The sequence below is a fragment of the Pleurodeles waltl genome, chromosome 4_2 (assembly GCF_031143425.1).
Source record: "Pleurodeles waltl isolate 20211129_DDA chromosome 4_2, aPleWal1.hap1.20221129, whole genome shotgun sequence".
Taxonomy (NCBI): domain Eukaryota; kingdom Metazoa; phylum Chordata; class Amphibia; order Caudata; family Salamandridae; genus Pleurodeles; species Pleurodeles waltl.
In genome coordinates this window covers 195503844-195523143 of record NC_090443.1, presented here as the reverse complement: position 1 = coordinate 195523143, position 19300 = coordinate 195503844, and the positions used below count along the sequence as shown (strand labels likewise).

General features: G+C 45.1%; 1 protein-coding gene and 1 long non-coding RNA gene across 2 annotated transcripts in view; both read left to right on the top strand.

Annotated features, from left to right (window-relative positions):
• The window catches only part of LOC138292459 (myomegalin-like), a 1643599-nt gene that overhangs the window by 1149578 nt on the left and 474721 nt on the right, over positions 1 to 19300 (top strand). The window lies entirely within an intron of this gene.
• On the top strand, positions 1007 to 18657 carry LOC138292462 (uncharacterized). Its single transcript, XR_011202695.1, has 2 exons — positions 1007 to 2003; positions 17440 to 18657. It is a non-coding gene; the product is annotated as an uncharacterized lncRNA (long non-coding RNA).

Here is a 19300-nt window from a genome sequence, read left to right as displayed (position 1 = left end):
CATCAAACAGATCTCATTACTGGAGGCTAGGGCAACACTGGCAGGTACGGCTCATGGCTGGTTTGTTCTGCACAGCTACGTTAACATGGCACCACAGCCCCACCTCCACACAGGGTTCGCCAGAGCAGTAAGAGAGAAATATCTGCACGATCACCTTGGTGTACTGCCCTTGTTATTCCATCTGTCGCCCTGGAAACGTGCCCCAGCCAAGACCAGTTGCTGTCTGTGTGGGACAGGTAGAGAAGATATTCTGCACTTATTATGCATCTGCAAAGAACTGTTGGGCCAGCAAAGAGCTATGCTACGCCCCTTTTCAACCAAAGTAGTTTTTGATCATGCAGGCAAGTGGTCTTGGCATGCTTCGCCATGGATGACTTGCAGTTAAACTGCCGCAGCATGAGATATTTAAATAAGGTAGAAAGGAAACAGGCAACTAAAACCAACCTTGAGGACGAGCAGGAGGTTTGAAGAAGACTGGCACAAAGAGACTCTGGTGTGGATGCGGACTGATGGCTGTTTAGCTTGCTGAAGAAAGAAAAGAAGCCTATCTGCTGTGTAAAACATAGATAATTCACTAAGCATAGCAGTAATGTTAGCAGGTCCGGATCATGTACTGAAAACATGCCGCATATAGTAATCTTTCTCTTAACAGGTCATTGCGCATCAGGTTATTCCTCAGAATGACTTGTATTTTGAACAAAAGATAGGGGAACCAGAGAGGGTTGCTAACATGGTTGTTTATGGATAGTTAAAATTTTACAGAGAATTTTAACAGACCACTACCTGTCTATTGGGCTATAAATTGTTTTGCTTCCTGGAAACATAGAAGCAGCCATGTGCTCCAAGCCCCCAAAAAAGACTAAACACATTGCAAAAGTTCTTGTGACGGGCTGGACGAAGCCGGCCTGCACAAGTCTCCTGCATGTGCTGTCGCTGCCAGCGGTGACCCGGAATCCAACGGGAGCCCCACCAATCAGGGAGGAGTCACCAGGTCGCGGCAGGAAAGCGGAAGAACAAGAAGGCTGGCGTCGGGCGTTCGAGGTGGAGAAGTGCCGGGAGGAGAGGCGAGTGAGGAACGAGGCGGAGGAGCTAACAAGGATCTCTTGGAGAGAACCACAGGGCAGAGGACCAGAGAGACCAGGGAGCCGTTCGTCCCAATCGGGGATGGGAGGACCAGAGAGACCAGGGAGCTGTTTGTCCCAATTGAGGACGGGAGGACTGGAGAGACCAGGGAGCCGTTCGTCCCAATCGGGGACTGGAGAGACCAGGGAGCCCTTCGTCCCAATTGGGGACGGGAGGACCTGAATCCAGGAAGGGCCGCCAGCGGCCCGCCACGCTTCTGGAGAAGCGTGGCAATTTCAGGTGCGTTGAAGTGGCCTTGGTTGGGGAAGGGAGGACGGGTGGAGGCGGAAGGGAACTAAGGGGAAACACTGTAAAATGTGATACGGCAGATATAAGCCAGCAACAGTAAATGCATAACAAAAGTACTGAACCAACAGTGTTGTAGAGAGGCATAGAAGAAAGCAAAAAGGATTATGAAAGAAGACAGAGAGACAAACGAAGGAAGCTCCCGAACAGAGAGGGAAAGGACAGGAGAGGCGAAGAGAGAGAGAGAAAAGCCCAGACTTAAAGAGTGAGAAGAGACAAGAAAGAAAATACAGCTGAAAAGGGAAAGACAGTAATAATTAGCCAAGGAGAAAACCTAACCACTTACCGAGATTCTTCTTCTTTTCTCCGCATGTGCTTCCCGGGAGATCTGAAGAAACAGAGAAGGGTATGTGAACCATTACCTGCGATATACCAACGGATACAGACAGAACGACAAAAGGAAGCAATCTAGCATAAACAATCCCAATTAGGGTCGACTCCTGCGTGGTTATTCGTACCAAGACTGTAACAGTTCTCTTTGTGGTTGCTTGTAAACCGTTACTGACTGGCAATTGGTATTTTCATAAATATCAAAGGACAGCTTTGCTAACTAATCTTACCTTGACAGGAGCCCGGTAAGCTTTTGGAGACCCACTTAATGCATGCACTTTATCTCTTCAAATTTGAAGTTTCTTTTTAACTGCTGATTTTTCACTTTCCGCCTTTCATCTACCTCTGCGTTTTTGCACATTTTGGTTAATAACCGATGCCAAACTAGCAGCAGGCAAGCACTTTGACTATGTCCTATGCTGCTTTTTTAACAGCTGTATAATCCTGTGATATCATATTTATATTTTAGTTGATATTGTTCTGATGTTTGTAGTGTTTTATTATGTTTTTATGGATTGCAATGGTTTTGACTAACCATGCAATACTGAACTTAAACTAAAAACTAAACCTCACACCTAAACATGGCCTAATAGGCTTTCACCTGATTGCATATCTAATTTACTTTAAGTCCCTTGTAGAGTGGTATATCATATATCCAGGGCCTGTAAATGAAATGCTACTAATGGGCCTGCAGCACTTATTGTGTTACCCAGTAAGTTGTCCCTCAAAACATGCCCTGGCCTGCCATTGCAGCCTGGGTGCAGTTCTAAAATACCAATTTGACTTGGCAATATAACCCGCTTGTCAAGCCTTAAATTGTATTGTATTCGTATTTATATAGCGCTTACTACCCCAAACGAGGCGTCGACGTGCTTTTCGATGAGTAGCACGCTACTCCGGAACCCAACAAGAATTAGTGATGGATTAGTATCGTTTTAAAATGAGTACAGTTTTAGTATTATTATGAGTTAATGTGAGCCGCGGATATGAGAGTTTGTTTGTTAGATTGACTGGAGTAATGGAGGGGAGGAGGAGGAAAGAAATCCAGAAGTGTTAATTGGGAGTACATCCTTCATTTACTCAACCCAAAGGCTCGGGATGAATAAAGGGGGGCGGAGGGGGAAGAGTATGTGGAAGGGTTAGGGAGAGCATAGTAGCAGGGTGAGATGAATGCAGGAGAATTTAGTAGGGTTGTGTGGGAGGTCACAGAGGTAGAGTGAGGTTTGGTGAGTTAGATGTGGAGGGAAGAGCTTAGTCACAAAAGAGAGTACGGGGTTTTTTGGAAATATAAATGGATTGGAAGTGTGCTAATTGCGTCACCATGCCAGTCCTAAATCTCAACTAGAGATACAACGCGGGGTGGTTCACGGTCTGTGGAGGGGATTTCCTTTACGGACTAGGTGGTCTCACACACTATATAGTGTCATGCTTCATCATATGACCACCTAGCCCCACCCAGGTAGGGCAATACCACCTGGGCGGACTCAACCTCGCTGTTAAAGGAACAGGAGGGAGTGCGTAAATTTAGTTAGATTTCTGGAAAAATAGGGATCCAGCTATGCTATGGGAATAAAAACACCTACTCAGATGCCAGGGTGAGTTTTAATAGAAGGTTCTGTGTGGTGTGTTTAAAAGGAATGGGAGACCAGTGTGAGAACAATGACTCACAAGGTCACCTATCTAGCCGACATGTTTCTGCCCTTGTGATTGAGCTATGGAGGGTCTCTGGGCATTCATCAGGGCGTTGGATCCCTGTTGCGGATGCTAATAGCGCGCTGCAGTTTAATTCGCAATAGGAAAAAACGTGGGAAGGGAAGGAAGGGCCTACCTTAGCCAAGGGAATACCTGGGGAGAACCCTAACAATAAAGGCTACTAGCCTCTGGTATCCTGGAGAGGGAGCGTCCCCTTATAGTCAGACTTGCATCAAAGGTGGGCGCTCGCTGTGCGCCTATACCGACCTCTCTGTCAGGACCGCTTGGGAAGAGCTTAGGCAGAGATATTTAGGAGGTGAAGGTGGTAGAAGAGATTTGGGATGAGTCAGAGTGAGAATGGAGGATAGTTTGATAGAGACATGACATAAGAGTGATGAGTAGATAAGTGTGATAAGATGAGAGCAGGAATTCATAGATGTAGGAGGCTGGACTGGCTTGTAGTGAGTACCAAGGGGTACTTGCACCAGGCCCAGGTATCCCTTATTAGTGTATAGGGGTGTCTAGCAGCTTAGGTTTATAGAAAAGGTAGCTTAGCAGAGCAGCTTAGGCTGAACTAGGAGATGAGTGAAGCTCCTACAGTACCACTAGTGTCACTTGCACAATATCATAAGAAAACACAATACACAGATATATTAAAAATAAAGGTACTTTATTTTTATGACAATATGCCAAAAGTATCTCAGTGAGTACCCTCTGTATGAGGATAGCAAATATACACAAGATATATGTGCACAATACCAAAATATGCAGTAATAGCAATAGAAAACAGTGCAAACAATGTATAGTCACAATAGAATGCAATGGGGGCACATAGGGATAGGGGCAACACAAACCATATACTCCAAAAGTGGAATGCAAACCACGAATGGACCCCAAACCTATGTGACCTTGTAGAGGGTCGCTGGGACTGTAAGAAAACAGTAAGGGTTAGAAAAATACCCCACCCCAAGACCCTGAAAAGTGGGTGCAAAGTGCACCTAAGTTCCCCAAAGAGCACAGAAGTCGTGATAGGGGAATTCTGCAGGAAAGACCAACACCAGCAATGCAACAACGATGGATTTCCAGACGAGAGTACCTGTGGAACAAGGGGACCAAGTCCAAAAGTCACGATCAAGTCGGGAGTGGGCAGATGCCCAGGAAATGCCAGCTGTGGGTGCAAAGAAGCTGCCACCGGATGGTTGAAGCTGAGGATTCTGCAAGAACGACAAGGGCTAGAAACTTCCCCTTTGGAGGATGGATGTCCCACGTCGTGAACTCAGGAGGTTGTGCAATGCAGGTTAGAGTGCCGGGGACCCAGGCTTGGCTGTGCATAAAGGAAATCCTGGAAGAGTGCACAGGAGCCGGAGTAGCTGCAAAACATGCGGTTCCCAGAAATGCAGTCTAGCGTGGGGAGGCAAGGACTTACCTCCACCAAACGTGGACTGAAGAGTCACTGGACTGTGGGAGTCACTTTGACAGAGTTGCTGAGTTCAAGGGACCTCGCTCGTCGTGCTGAGAGGAGACCCAGAGGACCGGTGATGTAGTTCTTTGGTGCCTGCGGTTGCAGGGGGAACATTCCGTCGACCCACAGGAGATTTCTTCGGAGCTTCTAGTGCAGAGAGGAGGCAGACTACCCCCACAGCATGCACCACCAGGAAAACAGTCGAGAAGGCGGCAGGATCAGCGTTACAAGGTCGCAGTAGTCGTCGTTGCTACTTTGTTGCAGTTTTGCAGGCTTCCAGCGCGGTCATCAGTCCTTGGCAGAAGGTGAAGAGAGAGATGCAGAGGAACTCTGATGAGCTCTTGCATTCGTTATCTAAGGAATTCCCCAAAGCAGAGACCCTAAATAGCCAGAAAAGAGGGTTTGGCTACTTAGGAGAGAGGATAGGCTAGCAACACCTGAAGGAGCCTATCAGAAGGAGTCTCTGACGTCACCTGCTGGCACTGGCCACTCAGAGCAGTCCAGTGTGCCAGCAGCACCTCTGTTTCCAAGATGGCAGAGGTCTGGAGCACACTGGAGGAGCTCTGGGCACCTCCCAGGGGAGGTGCAGGTCAGGGGAGTGGTCACTCCCCTTTCCTTTGTCCAGTTTCGCGCCAGAGCAGGGCTGAGGGATCCCTGAACCGGTGCAGACTGGCTTATGCAGAGATGGGCACCATCTGTGCCCATCAAAGCATTTCCAGAGGCTGGGGGAGGCTACTCCTCCCCAGCCCTGACACCTTTTTCCAAAGGGAGAGGGTGTAACACCCTCTCTCTGAGGAAGTCCTTTGTTCTGCCTTCCTGGGCCAGGCCTGGCTGGACCCCAGGAGGGCAGAAACCTGTCTGAGGGGTTAGCAGCAGCTGCAGTGAAACCCCAGGAAAGGTAGTTTGGCAGTACCCGGGTCTGAGCTAGAGACTCTGGGGATCATGGACCATTCCATGATCCTAGACATGTTACATGGCCATGTTCGGAGTTACCATTGTGACGCTATACATATGTTGTGACATATGTATAGTGCACGCGTGTAATGGTGTCCCCGCACTCACAAAGTCCGGGGAATTTGCCCTGAACAATGTGGGAGCACTTTGGCTAGTGCCAGGGTGCCCACACACTAAGTAACTTAGCACCCAACCTTTACCAGGTAAAGGTTAGACATATAGGTGACTTATAAGTTACTTAAGTGCAGTGGTAAGTGGCTGTGAAATGACGTGGACGTTATTTCACTCAGGCTGCACTGGCAGGCCTGTGTAAGAATTGTCAGATCTCCCTATGGGTGGCACAAGAAATGCTGCAGCCCATAGGGATCTCCTGGAACCCCAATACCCTGGGTACCTCAGTACCATATACTAGGGAATTATAAGGGTGTTCCAGTATGCCAATGTAAATTGGTGAAATTGGTCACTAGACTGTTAGTGACAATTTGGAAAGAGAATGAGAAAGCATAACCACTGAGGTTCTGGATAGCAGAGCCTCAGTGAGACAGTTAGTCATAACACAGGTAACACATACAGGGCACACTTATGAGCACTGGGGCCCTGGCTGGCAGGGTCCCAGTGATACATACAACTAAAACAACATATATACAGTGAAATATGGGGGTAACATGCCAGGCAAGATGGTACTTTCCAACAATAGATATCTAGTATAACAACCCAAAAACCAGGAGCCATGCAATGATCCACGAACATGCCAATCACAGAAACAACATATACACACACATATGCACATACAATACATAATTAGAATCATGGGTAAAAAAACTACTTAGTCAGACAGGTTTAAAGAGTGTGTGTGTATTTTATTGTTATGACAGTAGCAATACATATTTTCCAAAGAAACTATAAATAATTAGAAATATACATATAATCTGATTTTTTTTTTATCCACATAGGCATATGCAGTTCATAGTTGTTTGAAAAAGGTGGTTATGAAGGAAAGAGCCAACTCTTGAGTAGTTTTCTGAAGACAAGAAAGTTATCTGTGGCTCTTACAGTTGGGGGTAATGAATTCCATAGTTTGGCTGCTTTCACGGAGAAGGATGTACCACCTACAGTCTTTTTCTTGTATGGTGGTGTTCTAAGGCGGGGTGCCAGTCCCCTATATACATATACGTCACCCATAAAGTACACCATAGGTAGTCCATAGGGCAGGGTGCATTGTAATTAAAAAGTTGGACATGTACTTTTACATTTTACATGTCCCGGTACTGAAAAACTCCAAAATGTATTTTTCACTACTGTGAGACCTATTTGCCCCATAGGAAAATATTTGGGCTCCTAAGTACAATTTTTTTAAGTGCTCACGTTTCATTAAAGACAGATCAGCATTTCATGTTTGGCATCTATGGAACAGTAATGAAAATCCTCTTTAATGATAAAGTCAAATTTTGCATTACAATTTTTAAAATGCCATTTTTGAAAGTTGGCATTTTCATGTCCTAAGCCATTTGGTGACTGCAGCCTTTTCTTGGTCCCCCTCTTAATTCACTTTCTGGACCCATGGAAGGACTCTCAGAGGACTGCTTGATTCTGTGACCTTTTGTGCAATCAGCAAGACTGCTTTGCTGCACTTGAATGGGCCGCTTTGCTACCTGAAGCCCCAGAATTCAGCCTTATTTTTAGCTCTGTGCCTTCACTTGAATCCAGCACCACCAGAGAGACTCCATTAAATAGTTTCCTGGCCTCCCATTCAGAGCCACTGGGAGATGGAAGACTCCTGCTATCTTGAACCTGCACCTGGACCCAGCATGAGTAAGTCCTGAGTACTGAATCCCGTTGTATGTCCCACCAGTCCAGGATCCTTGGTTGTCATGCTAAAGATGCCCAGATCCAGAATCCTCACAAAGTCCTGGAAAATGTTTGGCTAAAAAGTACTGTGAGAATTGAGGCAATACTGGGACCAACCTGCTCCACTATCTGCCCAAGGTGCATCGCCAGCCAGCCTGACTCTGCAGCTGCTTCGGCTACCATCTTCTCAGCAGCAGCAAATCCTGTTCAGCTGTCCTTTGCCAAAGGGTTATCCGAGCCAATGGAACTATCTTCCTCTACAGACTCCTTCCTCATCCAGCTGGATATTTCTGACTTCCAAAACAGAGACTAAGGGCCTAACTAGGAGTTTGGCGGTCTTGTGACTGCCAAATTTTTGGTGGCGGCCGGACCATCCCATGCAGTCTGACTGTCAGATTACAACTCTGGCGGTCGGACCACCACCAGCGCTAGGATCATGGATTCTGATGGGGTGGTGGCGATCAGGCTTGTGGTCAGCCAAGGCAGCGCTGAGTTCAGCACCACTGTGCTGATCACAAGTCCCCTCTCTGTCAGCGTTTTCATGGCGGGGTTCCCACCATGAAAAGGCTGGCAGAAAGCCAGTGCTGGGGGCCACGGGGGTCCATGCATTGCCCACGACCATGTTGTAGGCATTGCACGTGCCCCTCTACCAAGCACCCTCAGAATGCTCACTGTCTGCCGCAGCAAACAATGCACATTCCAAGGGGGCTGGGGCACCCTCTATGCAATGGAATAGGCCTCGGCTTCCGGAGGAGCAGAGGCTGATGCTGCTGCACTGATTCCACTGGCCTGACCGGCGGAAACCTCCTAATACAGAGGTTTTTGCCCGTCAGCTCGGTGGAAACATTGTAATTGGTCCGGGGGGAGACCACCGGCTCTGCAGTGGTCTCCTTCCCAGGGGCCTGGCGGGCCGACTGTCAGCCTGCCAAACTCATAATCAGACCTTAAGTACAAACATGGACATCTTGACCACGGCTTCAACCCAAGATTCCCCAGGTAGCTGGTAATCTTGTTGACAATCAGACCATGGGACAACTTCCCCATCATCCCAGAGGTCCACCCACTTTTGAAAGACCAATCAGGTCACATTTATCAAATCCTGACTGTGAGCACAAGGTACATCATGAATCTGTCCATGCGAACCATAGGTTCATCAGGAGGTAGGTGGATCCAGGAGTTTATGGTGGTAAGCTGAGATGCCCAGTAATATTTTTAGATGTCTGGAAGGGCTAGTTCGCCATTGTACCACCGCCTGATGAGTTTGTGCAGCGCAACCCCCATTCCAGAGCAATTACCTAAGTTCTTTGTTGATTACAATATGAGTCATGTATTGGATAGGGTGTGTTCTGCAGTACATATGAAAAACATGGAAGGGACATGATTTTACAAAACGCTGCTTCATCAAGAAGAGACTAGGGCAAGACCTCCACTATTCCACATCATGCCATAGCCTATTTACCGCATGTAGAAGATGCTTGGTGTAGAACAGGTCAGGGTATTAGGTAATATATATTCCCCAATAACAGAACACTTCTGTAGCTGTTGTCCCCTCACAATCTCGTGGCAAGTGGGGTTCTCGGACCCTCAGGAAGTACTCCAGGGATTTCCTCCAATTTATAGTGTAGCCTAAATAGTGGCTGAAGGTAGTGATAATTTGTGTGTCTGCTGAGCTTGTTGTCAGGGTCTGTGACATATATAAGAATGTAGTCCGTGTACAGTTATAGTCTGTCCTCCAAGCCGTCATGCTAGACCTCCGAATAGAGGGTCTTGCCTGTCCCAGGCCGCCAATGGCTCCAGTGTTAGGGCAAAGATCATCGGCGATAGGGGGCAAACCTGTGGAATGCCACGCGGAAGGCTAAACACCCGGGACAGTGCTCCATTCACACTCACTTGGGTCAGTTGGTGTGTATAAAGCACCCAACTAGTAAAGCAGGCCGAAACCCAGAAGGGACAGGACCTCAAACATACAGGGCCATTCTACAGTAGTCAAACGCCATTCTTACATTGAGGGAAAGCATTAAAGCATCTTCCTGAAAGTTGTTAGATCCACACAGTACCCTGTGGAGCCGGCACAGGTTAAGTGTAGTGCTGCTGGCAGGCATAAAGCCTGATTGGTCTGGGTGGACCAGGGTGGTGACTACTTTGAGCAAGCAGGATGCTAACACCTTGGCCAGGATCTAGGCCTCAACTTTGAGGAGGGACATAGGCCAGTATGAGGCACAGTCGTCCAGGGGTTTCCCCACCTTAGGTACAACCACAATGGTGGCCAGGCATTGGTCTCCAGGTAGAGAGCTGAGCTGTCTACAGTTCTCAAACATACATAGTAAGTAGGGGGCAAGTTTTGGGGCAAGTCATTTATAGAGTTCTACTGGCACACCATTTGGGCCAATGGCTTTGCCAGGAGTAAGAACTCGTATTGCCTGTACAATTTTGGGCTGTGTTAACACCTCTTCTAGAAGAGTCCTGTCAGTTGAGTCGGTGGTCGGGAGATGCATGTCTGCCAGGAGTTCTCTGGCCTCTTCCCTCTTGGTTGTAACTACTGCTGAGTATATTTGAGTGTACTCTACAGCAAAGATCTCCACAACTTCTTGTGGGTCGTCTACGAGCATACAGGTGCTCGACCGTATGGTTGACACCCAATGATTTGCCTCTTCCCTCCTATCTAACCAAGCCAAAATGTTTTCCCACCTTAACATCGATTTCAGAGAGGTGGTGTTGGGTTGCGATGTGAATTGCTTTGGTGGCATTAGTGGCTTCATGCCTATATACATATATATTTTTTAACTGCAGTGTGTGTCTGGTGTCATCCGAGTCTCGGGACACGAGATCTTGTTTGAGATCTTGCAATTCTCTTTTGAGGGCCTCGAGTTTAGGTTGTTTCTCTTTTTTGAGTCCCACTATCAAGGGGAAGTCCTGTAGTTTGATGACTGTTTTATAAGCCTCCCAGACGGTTTGTGGCGAGACAATCGGGATTAATTTTCAGTGAAGTAGTTGACTTGCTTCTATAAGGCCTTCTCTGACAAGTCGGGTTTTAAGGTACCAGGGGTTAATTAGGATTTCACTCCTATTGGGGATCATACATGGTCCTAGAGTTTTCCCAGGTCAGCGAGTAGTCTGAGATGCTCCTAGTTCAGTGCTGGACCTCTGCGTAATGGTGGGGTTGGTGCCTAAGGATAAGGAGATGGTTGATCCGGGAGAGGCTGCCATGTGGCCGGAGTTAAATGTGAAGAGTTGTGAAGTAGTGTTGTGAGTGCGCCAAAAATGAATCAGGATGAAAGCCGTAAGAAAGTCCAAAAGTGAGGGCATGAGGAAGATATTTGCCTTGGAAGAATGCTAAAACCCTCTTTGAAGAGTGTGGGTGGAATTCCTCCTCCGAATCCAGATTCAGATACGCATTATGGTGGTCACAGCTTACCACTCTGAGGCCACTGGAATCTTTGGACTCAGTGAAGAGTGTGGTAATCAGATACATTCAATCACAATCAATAAGCATAAACAATTTTAACACCATGACCAATTTGGCCACAGAAACAAAACTCCAAACAGAATCAAATTTCACAGCTTTATTACAGCCACAGTGCCAATGTATAATAATGGTGCCCAAAACTAAATTATAAACATACATAAACATCACAGGCTGACCAAAACATCTGAAAAATTAAGCCTACTTAACATCAATACAATTAAACATGCCAACAGAATAACACAAATTAACAAAGTCATAATTTGCGCAACAGAGACAGATTTCAGAGCGCTTAATGGTGACATTAGTAAAGTTCAAAATTAATTTCCTAACAATTTATTGTAGAGCCGGGTCATCTTTATTTCTAATCCGAATTTGGACTTGCATGTGTGGGGACGGGGTAATACATGCGACGAAAGAAAAAGAAAGAAGACAACAATTATTTTAATAAATCATCTAAGTAAGGAGAAGCTAACTATAAAAACACACTGGTGTCTGTCACCTAAACTGAAAAAGAAAAGAGCATATATATATATATATATATATATATATATATAAAATTTTGTGACAGCAGACAAGATTAGTCAGTTCAGAGAGCCAGTGGTTTCCTCAGCAGGAGTCAACATCAGGACAGGTGCAGACAGGGGCTGCACATTGGGCAAGCGAGCAGTTCAAAATTTTGTGGGCTAGCATAGGTAAATGGGACAAATAAATAGAGCTAAAGAGGAACTTGCAGCATGAAGGGCAAGAAGGGGACTCATAGGGTGATGATCAAGAAGAGACTCACAGGGCAAAAGCCAAAAGAAGACTAACTAAAAGTTTTAAAAGTCTCTCCCTAACTAGAAATGCCCTCTAGGGTCTGATTGGTTTACAAAATGGGCCCATTGCACGCAAGTTGATCAGTATCCAATTAAATTAAAGATGCACCTCGGGCTTACAGCTATTCTGGATTTTCTCAGGGAAGGAGCGAAGTCATCTCAATGAACTCGTACAGGTCCATAGCAAATGACAATTTGTGCAACTTTGAAAACATTGCAAGATCTTCCCATGGCTCACAATGTCTTTGTCCTTTCAAATGGGAGTGAACATTAAAAAAAATCCACTGCTTTACTTTCCAGTCCTCATGTTCTAACATTGCAACAGTTCAAGGCTGTTGCTGAATGAGCTTACACACAAAACTATAGAAGTCTTCATTAAACATGTCAAACAGCCTAATAAAAAAAATTCAGGTTAAATGAAAGAAAAGCTTCAGCTTCACTTCACTGCTTGCTGCTAATATGACATTTCAGGCCTACTTTTGGCTTACAAAGCCTAAATATTATTGCTAATCAATAAACACACATTCTGCTGTGCACCTAAAAATTTAGATCAGATATGTAAAGCAAAATTATTTGTTAGCAATCATTGTTAATGGATTACATTAGAAATGACTGAGATGTGCATTTATTTTTCTGCACACACATAACTCCACAGTCATAAAGCATATAAATCAACACAAGTACTGATAAATCATATTTGTTTACTATACATCATATACTTTTCATGTCCTAAAATATTATTTTCATTAGTAAACCAAGTGATCATTTTATTAAGTACAAATGCACGTGTGCCATGGTAAAACGCGATGCCCAAACAAAGGAAAGGTCACAATGTCCACCATCTTTCAAAAATGCACCTTTTCACTGTGAGAAAGTAGCCTCTTCCTAGCCTTGTTACCCCCATTTTTTGGCCTGTTTGTGAGTATATGTCAGGGTGTTTTCACTGTCTCACTGGGATCCTGCTAGCCAGGGCCCAGTGCTCATAGTGAAAACCCTATGTTGTCAGTATGTTTGGTATGTGTCACTGGGACCCTGCTAGCCAGGACCCCAGTGCTCATAAGTTTGTGGCCTATATGTATGTGTTCCCTGTCTGATGCCTAACTGTCTCACTGTGGCTCTGCTAACCAGAACCTCAGTGGTTATGCTCTCTCTGCTTTCCAAATTGTCACTAACAGGCTAGTGACCAATTTCACCAATTCAAATTGGCATACTGGTACACCCATATAATTCCCTAGTATATGGTACTGAGGTACCCAGGGTATTGGGGTTCTAGGAGATCCCTATGGGCTGCAACATTTCTTTTGCCACCCATAGGGAGATCTGACAATTATTACACAGTCCTGCCAGTGCAGCTTGAGTGAAATAACGTCCACGTTATTTCACAACCATTTACCACTGCACTTAAGTAACTTATAAGTCACCTATATGTCTAACCTTCACCTGGTGAAGGTTGGGTGCAAAGTTACTTAGTGTGTGGGCACCCTGGCACTAGCCAAGGTGCCCCCACATTGTTTAGGGCAAATTCCCCGGACTTTGTGAGTGCGGGGACACCATTACACGCTTGCACTATACATAGGTCACTACCTATGTATAGCGTCACAATGGTAACTCCGAACATGGCCATGTAACATGTCTAAGATCATGGAATTGTCACCCCAATGCCATTCTGGCATTGGGGAGACAATTCCATGATCCCCCGAGTCTCTAGCACAGTCCCGGGTACTGCCAAGCTGCCTTTCCCGGGGTTTCACTGCAGCTGCTGCTGCTGCCAACCCCTCAGACAGGTTTCTGCCCTCCTGGGGTCCAGCCAGGCCTGGCCCAGGAAGGCAGAACAAAGGACTTCCTCAGAGAGAGGGTAATACACCCTCTCCCTTTGGAAAAAGGTGTCAGGGCTGGGGAGGAGTAGCCTCCCCCAGCCTCTGGAAATGCTTTGATGGGCACAGATGGTGCTCATCTCTGCATAAGCCAGTCTACACCGGTTCACGGATCCCCCAACCCTGCTCTGGCGCGAAACTGGACAAAGGAAAGGGGAGTGACCACTCCCCTGACCTGCACCTCCCAGGGGAGGTGCCCAGAGCTCCTCCAGCGTGCCCCAGACCTCTGCCATCTTGGATTCAGAGGTGTGCTGGCACACTGGACTGCTCTGAGTGGCCAGGGCCAGCAGGTGACGTCAGAGACTCCTTCTGATAGGCTCTTACCTGTCTTGCTAGCCTATCCTTGCAGCTGCTCCAGCTCCTGTGCACTCTTCCAGGATTTCCTTCGTGCACAGCCAAGCCTGGGTCCCCGACACTCTAACCTGCAGTGCACAACCTTCTGAGTTGTTCTCCGGCGTTGTGGGACTCCCTTTTCTGACTTCGGGTGGATTCCAGTTCACTCCTCTTCTAAGTGCCTGTTCCAGTACTTCTGCGGGTGCTGCCTGCTTCTGTGAGAGCTCCCTGACTTGCTGGGCGCCCCCTCTGTCTCCTCATCCAAGTGGCGACATCCTGGTCCCTCCTGGGCCACAGCAGCATCCAAAAACCTTAACCGCAACCCTTGCAGCTAGCAAGGCTTGTTTGTGGTCTTTCTGCCTGGGAACACCTCTGCAAGCTTCTTCACGACGTGGGACATCCATCCTCCAAAGGGGAAGTTCCTAGTCCTCTTCATTCTTGCAAAACACCAAGCTTCTTCTATCTGGTGGCAGCTCCTTTGCACCCTCAGCTGGCATTTCCTGGGCATCTGCCCACTCTCGACGCTGTCGCGACTCTTGGACTTGGTCCCCTTGTTTCACAGGTACTTAGGTCTGGAAATCCACTGTTGTTGCTTTTCTGGTGTTGGTTTTCCTTGCAGAATCCCCCTATCACGACTTCTGTGCTCTCTGGGGGTTGTAGGTGCACTTTACACCTACCTTTCAGGGTCTTGGGGTGGGCTATTTTTCTAACCCTCACTGTTTTCTTACAGTCCCAGCAACCCTCTACAAGCTCACATAGGTTTGGGGTCCATTCGTGGTTCGCATTCCACTTTTGGAGTATATGGTTTGTGTTGCCCCTATACCTATGTGCTCCTATTGCAATCCACTGTAACTTTACATTGCTTGCATTACTTCCTTTTGCTATTACTGCATATTTTTGGTATTGTGTACATATATCTTGTGTATATTTGGCATCCTCATACTGGGGGTACTCACTGAGATACTTTTGGCATATTGTCATAAAAATAAAGTACCTTTATTTTTAGTATATCTGTGTATTGTGTTTTCTTATGATATTGTGCATATGACACCAGTTGTATAGTAGGAGCTTTGCATGTCTCCTAGTTCAGCCTAAGCTGCTCTGCTATAGCTACCTTCTATCAGCCTAAGCTGCTAGAAACACCTCTTCTACACTAATAAGGGATAACTGGACCTGGTACAGGGTGTAAGTACCCCTTGGTAGCCACTACAAGCCAGGCCAGCCTCCTACATTCACATCTCATGTTAATTTTCTCTGCTAGGCTTTTTAATGTGAATAGTAAGTCACCATATGCTGACTTCTATGCCACTAATCTATTAATAACATTTGATCTCTATCAATCCCATCTCTGACAGCAATCTATGCAGTCACCAAAAAGACACTCTTGTTTACAATGAGAAAACTCAAAGCCTTTTAGTATGATAACGCATAGGTCTGGGTCTACTGTAACTCTCAATTCGCCTCAGGTTCTTTTAATAACTGTTTCTCATCTTCTCCTCCTCAATCTCTTCCCTTCTCTGTTTAGTTTTTGTTCTTTGCACCTTCCAAAAATTCTAGGCTGTGTAAAATCAAAGTGCACAAATTATGCACACAGTCACAATCAGTAGAGGTCTCAGGATCATTCTCACAAAACCTTTCCTTAAATCTCCAAACCAAGATCATACTCTCGAAAATCCTTCACTTATCGTCTCCCAGACATTTGTCTGTCTTAAGTCATCCAGGTCATTTCTCAGGTTTGTCAAATAGGATATGTATCTCCTTATCTCCTTACTGTTGTCAGGAACGTAACTACAGTAATGTTTCGCCTTCAAAACTCTGCAGACGCCTCCTTCCTTTGGTAAAAGGATGTCTAAAGCAAGGCAATTTTTTAAAACCATAGATCTCAACGCAACCATTTATGTGTCCATTCGGAGCATTGATTGATAACTTCCTTATCTTTATGTCATTCAAGATCACACCCACTGATGGACTACTTGCTCCAAATATATCACCTGTAATCTCTGAACCACTTGCTCCTCTCTTTGTTCTTGTCTTGAATTTATCTTTCTATACTGAATTGTGAAAATTGTCTATTTGATACATTTTTAAATAGCATGTGCCATACCATCCTTTTGGTAACCTATAAAAAGCATTCTTCCCACAAATGTATACACACCAGCCACAGCGGGGTCTTGTCCATTCAACATAAAATCTGAAATACTTTTGAACAAAAACACATTTCTACATTCAATAGTCCCTACAAACCTATTGTCGGTCTTTGACTGTGGCCTATATGTACAAAGCTTCCCTACATGCTGTCAATCTAAAGCTAAGCATCCTTGTGTGTCAAGTATGTTGTGTGTGAAGTCCTTTATGTAATTTTGTGAAACCATTCCCTTTTCAGTTTTTGTTTTGATTGCTTTCCTCCTGTCATCAGCTTGATTAATTAAGTCCTTATCTACTTGTGTAAGAATGCAGGTTAAATTGTTCTTGTGTGAATATGCAGTGCCAAAAGTTAGTGTAGGTTCAAAGAACCCTCCTACTATATCAGTGTTCTTTGTCTTTGCAATGCTGCTCAGATGCTGGTTAATGGGCACAAAAAAGAAAACAAGGTTGTAATAAAAATGCTGTATGTATTCCTGAATATACAGGAGGGTCAATAATGAGCTGCAATTAGTACCGTATTTTAAATGTAAACTGTGATATGTAATCCCTTCTTGTACTGATGAATCAATCTGGGTACACACATAACAGTTGTGTGCGTTCATTGTATCCACATACTCCTACAGTAAGCCATAATAAACATTGGAAGACAAGCCTCCCTTTGAGTCATGTAAGTGAAGCGATCTCTGATCCTCATGAAACTTATCCAGCTTAGGTGGTTTTATTCCCTGCCGTGGAGTTGCTGTGGTTTGCACCCTTTTTTTTCACTGAAACACTCAATTCTACAATCATTAAAATACTCACAATCACACATACTATTGCTAAATCAATGCACATGTATTTACATTTTCTATGTGTACCTTCTCTGCGTTCATGGCTTCTGTAGAATCAGAGAGAAAAGAAAAGGAAAAATTCAAAAGCAAGCAAAAATCAAAAATTGAAAGCAGCTTTTCAAAAAGTATTTTTGCACTTATTTACAAAAGTTCTTGATCTTCTAGAAAGTTCATCAAGTTTCAACTAAAAGTTCCCAAAACTAGTTCAAATAGTTTTGCCTTTAATAAATCACAGTCTGATGATCGCTTATTTTACTTTCAGCGTGTAATGTCTCTGCTGATCAATTGGCAAGGTTGTTACTTCTCAGGGCTCCAGGAGAAAGGGGGCTGACCCAGACCAGACTTGTTCGGCTGCAGGCGAGAGCAGATGGGCCTGCCCTTGGCCTGGAATTTGCACATGCACACCCCGCACAGCGGGTGAAGTGCTGGTCACACTGGGGAACTATCAGCTGCCCCTCCTCTTCAGGAAAGCATGGATTATGGGGCAGTGAGTCCTGTTGTAGTCCCAACACTGCGACAAACAGCGTGATCTCTAGTCAGTCACTCACATTTGATCAAATTGGACTATTCGCTATCTGGCCTGGTAGCAGCAACATAAGGGGTACCTGAAAGTCCCTGCTCTTTTACTTCTTCAGCTAGAGCATCTGGGTGCTATTATAAAATAACCTGTCATATCCTAATACCAATATGTTGAGAACATACAGACCTGGGCTGGATGAGGGTGCCAATTTGGATCTTTCTCATTTCAGGCCAGACATCCTCTGCTCCAGTAAGACAATGACTGGGTTTAAAACACATATTACATTTTTCTCACCTGTCAATGGACACACTTTGGGCCTGATTTACATGTTGGTGGAAACAGTACTCTGCTGCAATGGAGTACCCTTCCTGCAAACATAATGGTCCACCTGCCAAATATAAATAAAAAAGCCGGCAGACTACAGTTTGGCAACAGTAGAAACTATTTTGTCTCTACAGTGGCCAAACTTCTCTGATGGCCCGACTGTGTAAGGGCCGTCATAGAATTGGCTATATGTCCGCCCGCTAGTTCAGAAAGAAACTGAAGAACTTAAGTGGCACTGTGAACTCAGTATTTCTAAATCAATATTACTTGCAATTTCAAGTTTTAAGAAAAGGTGTACCTCTAAACAATGCTTTTCTGGATGTGCCCCTAAAACCTATAACTCCACTCCCCCGGCTATAAGTAAGATCTTTCTAATACCTACTTTGAAAAAACAACTTGGCTACTCTTCCATTTCAACAATGTGCTGTTATGATAGCTTTGTGACTCCAGCGGACATTGCACATGAGATAATAGCTCCAAGAATTTGTATAATATAGTTCCATTTATGTCATAGGTCTTCAAACTGTGGGGCGTGTCACCCCAGTGGACTGTGCTGTATTCCCAGGTGGGCGCAAAATGCCTCATCACTACCTTATCAAGTACAAGTTGTTAATAAAGATGGCCTTTGAAGCTCAACCTTGCCTCTTTGCAATATTTCCACACTGTCTTCATTTACATGGAGTGGTTGAATGTGTATAAAAAGATATGGGAAATGTTATCCTCACTGTCATCATGGCAGTGTGAGTTCAGTTGTGAGGTTAAAGACTTGGTTAAAAAGCACGAAACATTCTGTTACTATTTTGTTGTTTTGTTCATCTTTACGTAACTGCATACAAAACAATGCACGTATTAAAGGAAAAATATGTAATAAAACCTCATGTTGTAATCACTGCAGATCTCTGTGCGTGTGATCAGAGATTCACAGAATTGAATCATGATCGCTGTAGTGGGGAATTCTGACTTTTTTTATTGCTACAATGTAGGAGGCTGGCCTGGTTTGTAGTGGGTACCAAAGGTACTTACACCTTATACCACGTCCAGTCATCCCTTATTAGTGAAATGTAGTCAGTGTATAGAAGCCAGGCTGTCTAGAGGTAGCTGTAGGCAGAGCAGCCAAGGCTAAACTAGGAGAAATGCAAAGCTCTTGCAATACCACTGTAGTCACACAGTACTCACACACATGAAAGACAATACTCAGTGTTACCTAAAATAAAGGTACTTTATTTTAGTGACACAATGCCAAAAATACTTTAGAAACTAACCTCCCTTAGGAGGTAAG